This window comes from Arachis stenosperma, chromosome 3 (assembly GCF_014773155.1).
Source record: "Arachis stenosperma cultivar V10309 chromosome 3, arast.V10309.gnm1.PFL2, whole genome shotgun sequence".
Lineage (NCBI taxonomy): Eukaryota > Viridiplantae > Streptophyta > Magnoliopsida > Fabales > Fabaceae > Arachis > Arachis stenosperma.
In genome coordinates this window covers 83,558,277-83,569,964 of record NC_080379.1, presented here as the reverse complement: position 1 = coordinate 83,569,964, position 11,688 = coordinate 83,558,277, and positions in this window count along the sequence as shown.

The window sequence follows — 11,688 nt, the reverse complement described above, 5'->3', positions numbered from 1 at the left end:
TGGGATCGACCTCACTCATGTGAGTTATTATTACTTGATGCGACCCGGTACACTTGCCGGTGAGTTTTGTGTCGGATCGTTTTCCGCACATCAAGTTTTTGGCGCCGTTGCCGGGGATTGAAATAGATTGACAATGATTAAGTGAAGTGGAGGTCTAGATTAAGCACTTTTTTTTTCTGTTTCTCTAACACACTAACTGTTTGAATTTTTGCTTAAACTAACTAAAACTTCATTCTAGCCATAGATTGAAGTTTTATTGATTTTCTGGATCTGTGTGTTTATTGTTGTGTGTTTGTATGTCATGTACCGGAAGATCTTCCCCTATCCTCTCTGAAATTGACCAAAGAACTCTTCAAAGAATAAGAAGAGCTGAAAGAGGAAAGAACGTTATTGGAGAGGAAGAATCTGAGGAGGAATTTCAAGAAATGGAAGGAGATCCATCAAATCCCAATCAACCAGAAGGAGGAGCCAATAATAATCAACAACAAAGAAGAGTGCTGGCTTCTTATACATTTGCAAATGCTAGACACTGTGGGAGTAGCATTCTTCCCCCCAATGTCAATGCAAACAACTTTGAACTAAAGCCACAACTCATCACTTTGGTTCAAAACAACTGTTCTTTTGGAGGAGGACCATTGGAGGACCCAAATCAACACTTATCCACCTTCTTGAGGATTTGTGACACTGTTAAAACCAATGGTGTGCCTCCTGACAGTTACAAGTTGTTGCTCTTTCCATTTTCTCTCAGAGACAAAGCCACTCAATGGCTAGAAACGTTCCCAAAGGAAAGCATCAACACTTGGGATGATTTGGTGAGCAAGTTTCTTGCCAAATTTTACCCCCTCAAAGAATCATAAGATTGAAAACTGAGGTGCAGACATTCACTCAAATGGAGGCTGAGAATTTATATGAAGCATGGGAAAGATATAAAGCTCTATTGAGAAAATGTCCACCAGAGATGTTTACTGAATGGGATAAGTTGCAAAACTTCTATGAAGGACTTACTCTAAAGGCTCAAGAAGCACTTGATCATTCAGCTGGAGGCTCATTACAACTCATGAAAACCACAGAGGAAGCTCAAAACCTCATTGATATGGTGGCCAACAACCAATATTTCTTTGCTCATCAAAGACAATGCCAACCATCACAGAGAAGAGGAGTAATGGAGTTAGAAGGAGTGGATTCAATTCTAGCTCAAAACAAGATGATGCAGCAGCAGATTCAACAACAGTTTGAGCAAATGGCCAAAAGAATTGATGGCCTGCAAGTGGCAGCAGTGAGCACCACAAGCCAACCATCAACCACATGGGTGCAAAGTGAAGAGACCCAAAAGGAGCAACAGCAAGAGCAAGTCCAATACATGCACAACCAAAATCTTGGAACAAATGAAGTTTATGGTGATACTTACAATCCATCTTGGAAGAACCATCCCAACCTCAGATGGGGAGACAACCACAATCAAAACCAACAACCATGGCAAAGAAACTCAAGTCAGAACAATTGGAAAAACACAAACCACAACCCCCAGCCAAACACTAACCAAAACACATACAGAAAACCACAAAATAACTACCCCAATTCTAACTATCACCTACCCAATAACCACCCAACTAACCAAAGCACTTACTATCATCCATCAACACCCCAAAACAAACTTATCTCACAAGAATCTCAGAGGATCACTAATCTAGAGCTGCTCATGGAGAAAATGATGAAGAACCAAGAATTGACAACAAAGAACCAAGAAGCTTCCATGAAGAACCTAGAGAGGCAGATTGGTCAAATCTCCAAACAAATTTCTGTTGAAAAACCATCAAGCTCACTACCAAGTGACACCATTCCTAACCCAAAGGAAGAATGCAAGGTCGTGCAACTAAGAAGTGGAAAGATGTTAATGGATGGTAACCAAGGAGCAACCAAGAAACTTATGGAGAATGACAATGAGCCAACAAAGAATGATGAATCCATCAACAAGGACATGACAACCAAGAATGTCCCAGAAAATCTCACAGAAGAAAACAACCAACCACAAAATCTGAAGAAGGGAAAGCAGATCATGGAAGAACTGATTCCAAGACAACTTCAAGGCGAGAAAAGCTTGACACCCCCAATACCTTATCCACAGAGATTCCACAAAGAGACAAAGGATCAGCATTTCCACAAGTTTCTTGAGACTTTCAAGAAGTTGGAAATCAACATACCTTTGGCTGAGGCATTGGAGCAAATGCCTCTGTATGCCAAGTTCTTAAAGGAGCTCATCAACAAGAAGAGAAGTTGGAATGAGAAGGAGACTGTAATGCTTAGTGAAGAATGCAGTGCACTCATCAAAAAGGGACTCCCTCCCAAGCTTGAAGATCCTGGAGGTTTCTTCCTACCCTGCACTATTGGAAACCTATTCATCAACAAGGGGATGTGTGACTTAGGAGCAAGCATAAATCTAATCCCATCTTCTTTGGTAAAGAAGCTTGGCATAGAGGAGGTGAAACCAATACAGATATCCTTGGAGTTGGTGGACCAATCAGTAGTATATCCTAAAGGGCTGATTGAGAACCTTTTAGTTAAGGTTGACAAGTTCATCTATCCGGCAGATTTTGTGATCCTGGATTCTTCAGAAAATGGAAATGACTCAATAATACTTGGTCGACCATTTTTGGCCACTGCTAGAGCCATTGTGGATATAGAACAGGGAGAGCTAACCCTTAGGATTTATGAGGAAAGCATCACCTTGAAAGTCTTTCCAGAATTACAAAGGAATAAAGAACCAAGCAAGACAAGTGGTGACTTCTTTCCAAAGCAAGCAACCGACAAAATAATAGAACAAGAGAGTGAGCCTGTACAAGGAGAAAAAGGAATTCAAAAAGAAGCTGGGATGATAAACAAAAAGGAAGGTATCACAACTCAAGTCACTGTCAAAGGAAGCATATTAACAAAGAAGAAGAAGAAGAAAAACAAGAAAAAGGCCTACAAGGGGTGGAAGAATAAGAAAATCCCAACTGAAGGATTTGCCAAAGGTGATAAGGTGCAACTAGTGTATCAACAGCTGGGAACAAAAGATTATTACACTGTCAACCAAGTACTCTCTCTTGAGCACATTGAAGTTGAGTATCAAGGCACACAGAGAAAGCTTACAGCGAGAGGTGACAAGTTGAGACATCACCAACATCAACCACCCTAAAGGGAGTCCAATGTCAAGCTAGTGACAATAAAAGAGCGCTTCATGGGAGGCAACCCATGATTTAAGATTTCTGTCTTCTCTTTAATAAGCTATGATTTCCTGAGTATGATTTTGAACCTTCATATTTGATAAATGCATATTTCATTTTAGAGCATAAGTCAGACTTCTAAGTTTGGTGTTCCTTAAGGCACACTTAATTTTTGCTTTTCAAAAAGAAAGGGAGCTATTCTTAGAACATATGCGTAATTCTTTTGATGGAGCATATGACCAAACATTAAGTTTGGTGTCTGCATGTATAACAATGTTCAGAAGATCACTTCCTAATTATTTAATCAAAACCATACAGAAAGGAATCATGCATCAAAATTTTTTTTTTAAAAAATTACATCAATTGTGAAGAATGGCTTGCATTGCTAAGCCGTCCCCTCAATAAAAGATAAGTTTGGTGTTCACCAACTTTTAGCATCTTTAATTAAGGGACACAATTGACAAAAAAAAATTTAAATAATAAATAGTAATAAACAAAACAAAACAATTCTTTTCCTTTAGTACAAATCAATTGCCAATGACTGCATCAATGTTCTAAGGCTAGTTGTTTTGGTTCATGCAGGAGAAAAAGATTGAAACAAACTCAAGGAGGGGCCACGGCTAGGATTAGCTATGAGAGGATGGTCACATGTGCCTAGAAGAACGCGCTCATGGGGAACAGAATTTGCATGCATGCATCATTGAACACCTAAATGCAAGCAGCCAATGGGAGGAGGATCCTCGTCAAAGCCTCAACAATACATGCAGACCGTCCATTTCATGCATCCCTTGGATGAACAACTCAATCTTAACCCTTCATGAGCACCAACGAGTCCCTTTCTCACTCATTATGGTTTTGTTGGAAAGCTTGAAGAATCCACCTATAAATAGCTGTTGGCACCAACACGGTCTACACACTCATTCAAGCCACTTCCATATGAAAGCCATAATCTCTTCTACTCCCAAAACCAACATAATTCTCTTATCTCACACAACAAAACCGAACCAAAACTCATCCCAAACACAACACATACTTCTTCTATTCTCACTTTTCCTTTCTTCTTACCTCAAATCCAATGGCATCCTCAAGTTCAAAAAGAAGGCCGGGAAAGGAACCTATGGTAGCCGAACCTCCATCATTTGATGCAACCAAATTTAGATCCCAATTCCATGAAGGGAGATATCATAGGTTCATGGAGACAAAGAATGTCATTTATGAGAAAGGCCTTGAGTTAAGAGATGGGGAATATCCCATCATGAGGCAAATCACTAAAGAAAGAAGGTGGGAACTTTTATGTGCTCCTCTTGTTGACATCAGTGTAGTTATGATCAGGGAGTTCTATGCAAATGCTGTAAAAGAAAACAAAGATAGTGCTCCTTACACAAGTTATGTTAGAGGAGTTGAAGTGAGTTTTAGCCCAGCTGCCATCACAAGGGCCCTCAAGTTGAGAACCATAACTTATGCAGAGCCCAGTTATGAAACCAGATTGTAGATGGAAAATAATCCTGATGAGATCTTGCAGGGGTTATGTGTGGAGAATACAGATTGGGAAAGGGATTCAAAGGGAGTTCCAAGTCACTTGAGGAGGATAAATCTCACTCCTGTGGCTAAGGGATGGTATGAAATAGTGAGGAGATCTATCCTTCCTACTGGAAACGCTTCTTGGGTCACAATCAAACGAGCACTCTTGACATACTGCATCTTGCATGGAGGTGAGATCAACCTCGCACAACTCATAGCCGACAATATTCAAGAGATGGCCAATAGCACAAGCAAATCAAGTGGTCTTGGACATCCAAGTACCATCCTCAGGCTGTGTGACAAAGCTGGAGTAATCTTTGAAGATGAGGACACAGAAAAAGTGAAAAAGGGAAAAGGGATCACTAAGAAGAGTATGGAAGGAATAAATGAAGAAGATGATCCAGAGGGGGTGGTAGCTCCCAGGCAAAGGAGATCACAAAGAGAGGAAGGACGAAATCAAGCTCATGATGCCATAGACATGAGCCAGCTACACAGAGTGATAGAAGAGCTATCTCAACAACTCATGCAGACTCAACAAGAGCAAAATCAGGGGTGCCAAGAGAAATATCTAGAGCCCCATCCAGAGTTTAGGGAGCAATATCTGAAAGACAAAGAGGAGAGATAAGCTTGGCAGCGTCAAATGGAGGAGAAGCAAGAGAGATGGCAACAGCAAATGATGACTCAACAGCAAGAATTTCAAGCACAAATTCTTGAAGGACAAAAAGAGCAATACAAAGAATTCAAGGAATCATATGATAAGCTGTATTTTAGTCAAGCTAAAGCAGGGGAATACAGTCACAACTTGTATCAATGGAAGAATATTCATCACACCATGGGAGAAGTGAGATATCCACAAAGAATGGAGAATGATGAAAACATGCAAGCAAGGTTTGGGTACTTGACCCATAATTTGCCAACACTCAATCCTCAGATCAAGCCATTTGAGCAATGCCCCGAATTTGAAGCCAAGCAACAAGCAAGGTCTCGTCACTATACGGAGGCAACCTTTAAAAGATTGGAAGATGTTGGGCTCTCAGGACTCTTAGATTCTGTCTGGGGTAGAAGATGTCCTGGTGAAGAGATCCGAGATTATTCCAAGCTAGGGAAGAGAAAGAAGAAAAACGGAGAATCAAGCAGCAGCCACGACCAATAGAAGGTGGCAAAGTTCTTTCATTCCCCTTCTTTCACTCTTCTAATAAGGAGAAGCATGTCTGAAACATGATATGCCTCCACTGTTTATTTCCTGTTTATTTCTTTTTCTTGTACTTTCTGTTATTCAATAAGTAGCTAGAGAAATGATTTGCATAATGCTTGTCATTCATCACTTAGCTTTAATTTTGTTTTGTTTCCCATATGCTTGAATAAAAGAGATTTGGTTTGAATTGAAAAGTGAAATATCCAATGTTGCATAAGTAGAATGGAAGTTAATGGTGGTATATATGTTTGATTAAATGCATAACTCATGAAATAATTGTTGCATAATATCATTCTCATTAAAGTGAGAGTTAGCTTGCTGTTATAAAGATCCTCATCAATAAATAAAAAGCCCTTGAGAACAAAAACAAAAAAAATAAGAAAGAAAAGGAAGAAGAAAAAGCCAAAGTGGCAAGAAAAACAAAGAATAAAGGTTGGACACCAATAGCTTGGACCCTAGAACATATGCCTGTGATGTTCTTGTACTGAGATATGCTTGGATGAGTAAATTCTAAAGGGTATTTTAAAACTCGGTCACTTAGATCAACTGATTTGGGATGGCCAATTGAAAGTCCACAATAAAGAGCAACTTAGATACAGAACATTTAGTTATCCAAAGAGATGCTGGGCATCAATGATCCTAGGAAGAATTAGTGAGCCATGTGTCTGTGGTGGAAAGATGTTGAGTAAAAGAAAAAAAAAATAAAGCCAAAGGCTACTACTGCAACATTTGACACCAAACCTCTAAAAGAATAAGCTTGTTAAGCATTATAAGAAAGAAAAGTTAGCAAGGGAGTGATTAAAGAGCAAGTCTTATAACAGCAAGTTTAGCAAACCCTTGATGAAAAATGTATACTATGTAACAACAAACAATAACTTGAGTTATCATTGTCTGCATAAAGACCCCAAAAATCAAGTTCTGCTATATGCCTAATAAGGATATGTGTTCTTTTCTTGTTCATTTCAATTTCTCTTAGTTTTGATGCTTGCTTGGGGACAAGCAAGATTTAAGTTTGGTGTTGTGATGACAAGTCATCATATACCCATTTTTCAAGCTAATTTCACTTGTTTTATTAGCATTTATGCACTTTCTTGCATCCTAAGTAAGTGATTTGGAGTGAAAATGCATAACTTCTTTAAATCAAACAACCACCATGAAATTAATGTTAACTCATGAGGTTTAAGCTAAATTTAATTGATTTTTAATTGATTTATAAGCCTCTTGAATTTAGTGATACTTTGAGTGGTTGTTTTGGTTTATTGTAGGTGAAGAAAAGAAAAAAAAGGAAAAGCGTGGCCTAAGGAAGTGTGGCCCAAGGAGAAGAAAATGTGGTCAAAGAGAGAAGAAGTGTGGCGCACAAAATGAGGAAGGCAAGCATTGCCCTCCACAAGGGCACACTGCCCTCTAGGAGGGCAACATAAGGGAACAAAGCATGAAAGGCAACTCTGCCCTGCCCACTACAAGGGCAGAGCACAAATTTGTGCCTTGGAATCAAGAAGAACAAAACCTTGCCCTGCCCTCCACAAGGGCAGTATCGGGCTCACCAAGGGAAGAAAATCAAAGGAAAATGCCTACAATGCTTGCCACAAGAGTTGAACACGGGACCATGAGGAAGCAAGGAATTAAGCCTCACTTTGGTACCAAGAAAGCCAAGGAAAATGGGTAGCGTGTGTAGCATCCAAGTTTCGAACTCGGGACGTCAAAGTGGAAACACTGCCCTGCCCTCCGCGAGGGCAGGGCAGCATTTTGTTGTGGCATGAATCTGGCGCACCAAGGCACAATTCTGGCACACCACAGCATCATCTGGCAGCACCAGTAGCGCACCAAGGCATCAATCTAGCGCACCAACTTTTTCTGCCCTGCCCTCCGCGAGGGCAGGGCAGCATCCTGCGCACCAAGCCTGCACCACGCTCGCACCACGCACGAACCAAGCACCAAATCCTGCCCTGCCCTCCACAAGGGCAAGGCAGCCTCCTGGAAGCAATCCTTCATGGGCTAAAATTGGATTAAAAATCCAATAAAATTCAATTCTTCACCAAATCAAAAGCCCATCCAAATCCCAAGATCCAAGAATAGAAAGTGTATAAATAGGAGTTAGTTTGATGTAAAGAGGACCTTTACTTTCACTTTTACTTTTCACCTTTTCTTTGACTTTTGCATTGGGCACTTTCTTGGGAACTTTGAATTTTGCAACTTCTCTTGGTGACTTCACTGAGATTTCAGAGAATTGGGGAGGAGAATTGATCTCTCTTCTTCTTCGTTCTTGCTTGGGCACTTTTACTTTTCTTGTTTTGAGTTTTGGGTGTGAAGAATTGAGGAAATTCTGTCTCAATCTCCATTCAAAATCTCTTTAATTCCTTTCTGCACAATTGAATTCAACTTCAATTTCCTTCACTGCTTCTTCTTCTATTTCTTGTCAATCGCTTTGTTAGCTTGGATCTGGGAAGGCAATTGAGATCTAGGCTTTGCTACCTAGTCTCTGGAAACCTGAGATCCCAATTCACTTTTGGTTCTTCTGTGAACCTTTGCTGCGTTTAATTTCCTTCTGTTTGAATTCCAATTGCTTCTAATTCAATTTCTGTTATATTGATTGTTGCAATTCAATTTCCCTTGTTTAAATTCTGAAATCCCTGTCCTCAAATCCCTTTTACATTCAAGCAATTTATATTCCTTGCAATTTAAGTTACTGCAATTTACATTTCTTGCACTTTAAGTTTCAGTCATTTACTTTCTTGTTCTTTAAGATTCTGCAAGTTTACTTTCCTGCTCTTTAATTTACTGCAATTTTCCCTTCCCCCTTTACATTCCAAGCAATTTAGCTTCTGTTAAACAAAAATCACTCAACCAATACTTGATTCGCTTGACTAAACCAACTACTAAACTAAAATTGCTCAATCCTTCAATCCCTGTGGGATCGACCTCACTCATGTGAGTTATTATTACTTGATGCGACCCGATACACTTGCCGGTGAGTTTTGTGTCGGATCGTTTTGCGCACATCACTGCTCTTAAATATCTACTTACAAAGCAGGATTCAAAACCCAGGCTCATAAGATGGGTGTTGCTTCTGCAAGAGTTTGATATAGAAATAAGAGACAGAAAAGGGACAGAGAATCAAGTAGCAGATCACTTGTCCCGGATAGAACCAATAGAAGGAATGTCTCTCCCCCTCACTGAGTCTCTGAAACCTTTCCGGATGAGCAACTCTTTGCCATTCAAGAAGTGCCATGGTTTGTAGACATTGCAAACTATAAAGCAACAAGATTCATTCCCAAGGAGTTCAGCAGGCAGCAAAAGAAAAAACTACTTTCTGATGTGAAATACTACTTGTGGGATGAACCATATCTCTTTAAGAGATGCGCAGACGGACTAATCCGTAAGTGTGTGCCTAGAGAAGAGGCGCAAAAGATCCCATGGCATTGCCATGGATCACAATATAGAGGACATTTCGGAGGTGAGCGAACAGCCACCAAAGTCCTTCAATGTGGGTTCTACTGGCCTACAATCTATAGAGACTCCCAAGAGTTTGTACGTAACTGTGACAGTTGCCAGCGAGCTGGTAGTCTGCCTCATGGTTATGCCATGCCTCAACAAGGGATCTTAGAGATTGAGTTGTTTGACGTATGGGGTATTGAATTCATGGGGCCTTTCCCACCATCTTACTCAAAGACTTACATTCTGGTGGCAGTAGACTATGTATATAAATAGGTGGAGGCAATTGTAACACCCACTAACGATACTAAGATAGTACTAAAGTTCCTCCAAAAACATATCTTTAGCAGATTTGGTGTCCATAGAGCACTAATCAGTGATAGAGGCACTCATTTATGCAATAAACAGCTTTATACTGCCATGGTTTGATATGGAATCAGCCACGAGGTGGCAACTCCATATCATCCACAGACCAATGGGCAAGTTGAAGTCTCTAATAGAGAACTGAAAAGAATTCTGGAATGGACTGTAATTGCCCGTAGAAAGGATTGGGAAAAGAGCTTGGATGATGCTTTATGGGCATACAGAACAGCATTCAAGACTCCTATAGGAACCTCTCTATAACAGCTTGTGTATGGGAAGGCCTGTCACCTGTGCATAGAATTGGAACATAAAGCCTACTGGGCAACCAGATTCCTAAACCTTGATGCCAAATTAGCTGGAGAGAAAAGATTGCTCTAGCTAAATGAACTAGAGACTCAATGCTTTTGAAAATGCCAAAATCTACAAGGAGAAAGCAAAGAGATGGCATGAAAAGAACCTGTCATCCAGAGTCTTTGAGCCAGGACAAAAAGTTCTACTATTTAACTCTAGGCTTAGGCTATTCCCTGGGAAACTAAAATCCCGGTGGAGAGGACCATATGTGATTATAGGCATGTCACCATATGGATATGTAGAGCTTCAGGATATTGATTCTAACAAAAAGTTCATTGTTAATGGACAAAGAGTCAAACATTATCTTGAAAGCAATTTTGAGCAAGAATGCTCAAAACTGATACTAGATTAAAGCTCAGTAAGCTCCAGCTAAAGACAACAAAGAAGCGCTTGCTGGGAGGCAACCCATCCATTACTATAGTTTATTTGTTATTTAAATAATAATTATAGGAGTTTAATAAATTATCATCTGAACTAATTCTCATTTACAGGAGTTCACAGAGTTACACAAGGATTCAGAGTAGAGAAAAGAAGCCTACTGGCACGAAAACGCCAGTAAGAGGCACTTTTGGGCGTTAAATGCCAGAATGGGCACCATTTTGGGCGTTTAACGCCAGTAAGGATATCTTTCTTGGCGTTAAACGCCAGAATGGTTGCCATTCTAGGCGTTTAATGCCAGAGCTGCAGCATCCTGGGTGTTTAGAAAAATGCCTAGTGATAAAGACTTTCTGGCCTTTAACGCCATCTAGCGTACTTGGCTGGGTGTTAAACGCCCAAAACAAGCAGCAAATGGGCGTTAAACGCCCAAAACAAGCAGCGTTTGGGCGTTTAACGCCAGGAATGTGGAAGGGAGGTAGTTTTGTTTTTCAACTCATTTTTTTTCAAATTTTCATATTTTAAACCATAATTTCTTGCATGAACATATTACAAATCCTCAATCTTTGAATTTCAAATTTCAAAAATAACTCTTAATCCTAAAAATCTTTTCTTCTTTTCAAAATCTTTTTTAAAATTCATATATCTTTTTAATTTCTTTTTAAATCTTTTTCAAAATTCATATATCTTTCTAATATCTTTTCAAATCTTTTTTTCAACTCATCATACTATCTTTTCAAATTTAGATTTATCTTTTTCAAAACTCTCTCTTATCTATTCATTTTTTAAATTACATTTTTTGCATATAATAATTATCTTTTTATAAATCATATCTTCTATCATATCTTTTTCAAAAATTTTCGAACCCACCCCCTCCCTTTTAAATTAATATTCGGCCACCCCCTCTACTCCACAATTCAAATTTGGCTCTCCTCCTTCTCCTCTCTTTTCCTTTCTTTTGCTTGAGGACAAGAAAACCTATAAGTTTCGTGTGTTGTACGTGATCACTGAGCTAAGACTCACTAAGATCATGGCTCCTAAGGGAAAACAAACTACTTCAAGAGGCAAGAAAGAGAATAATCCAAGACCACTTTGGAATCAAGAGAGGTTCTTAACCAAGGAACATTCGGACCATTACCACAAAATAATAAGTCTAAGGTCAGTGATCTAGGAAGTTAAATTCGATCTGAAAGAAGATGAATATTCGGAGATCCAAGAGCAAATTTGAAACAGAAGCTGGAAAATTCT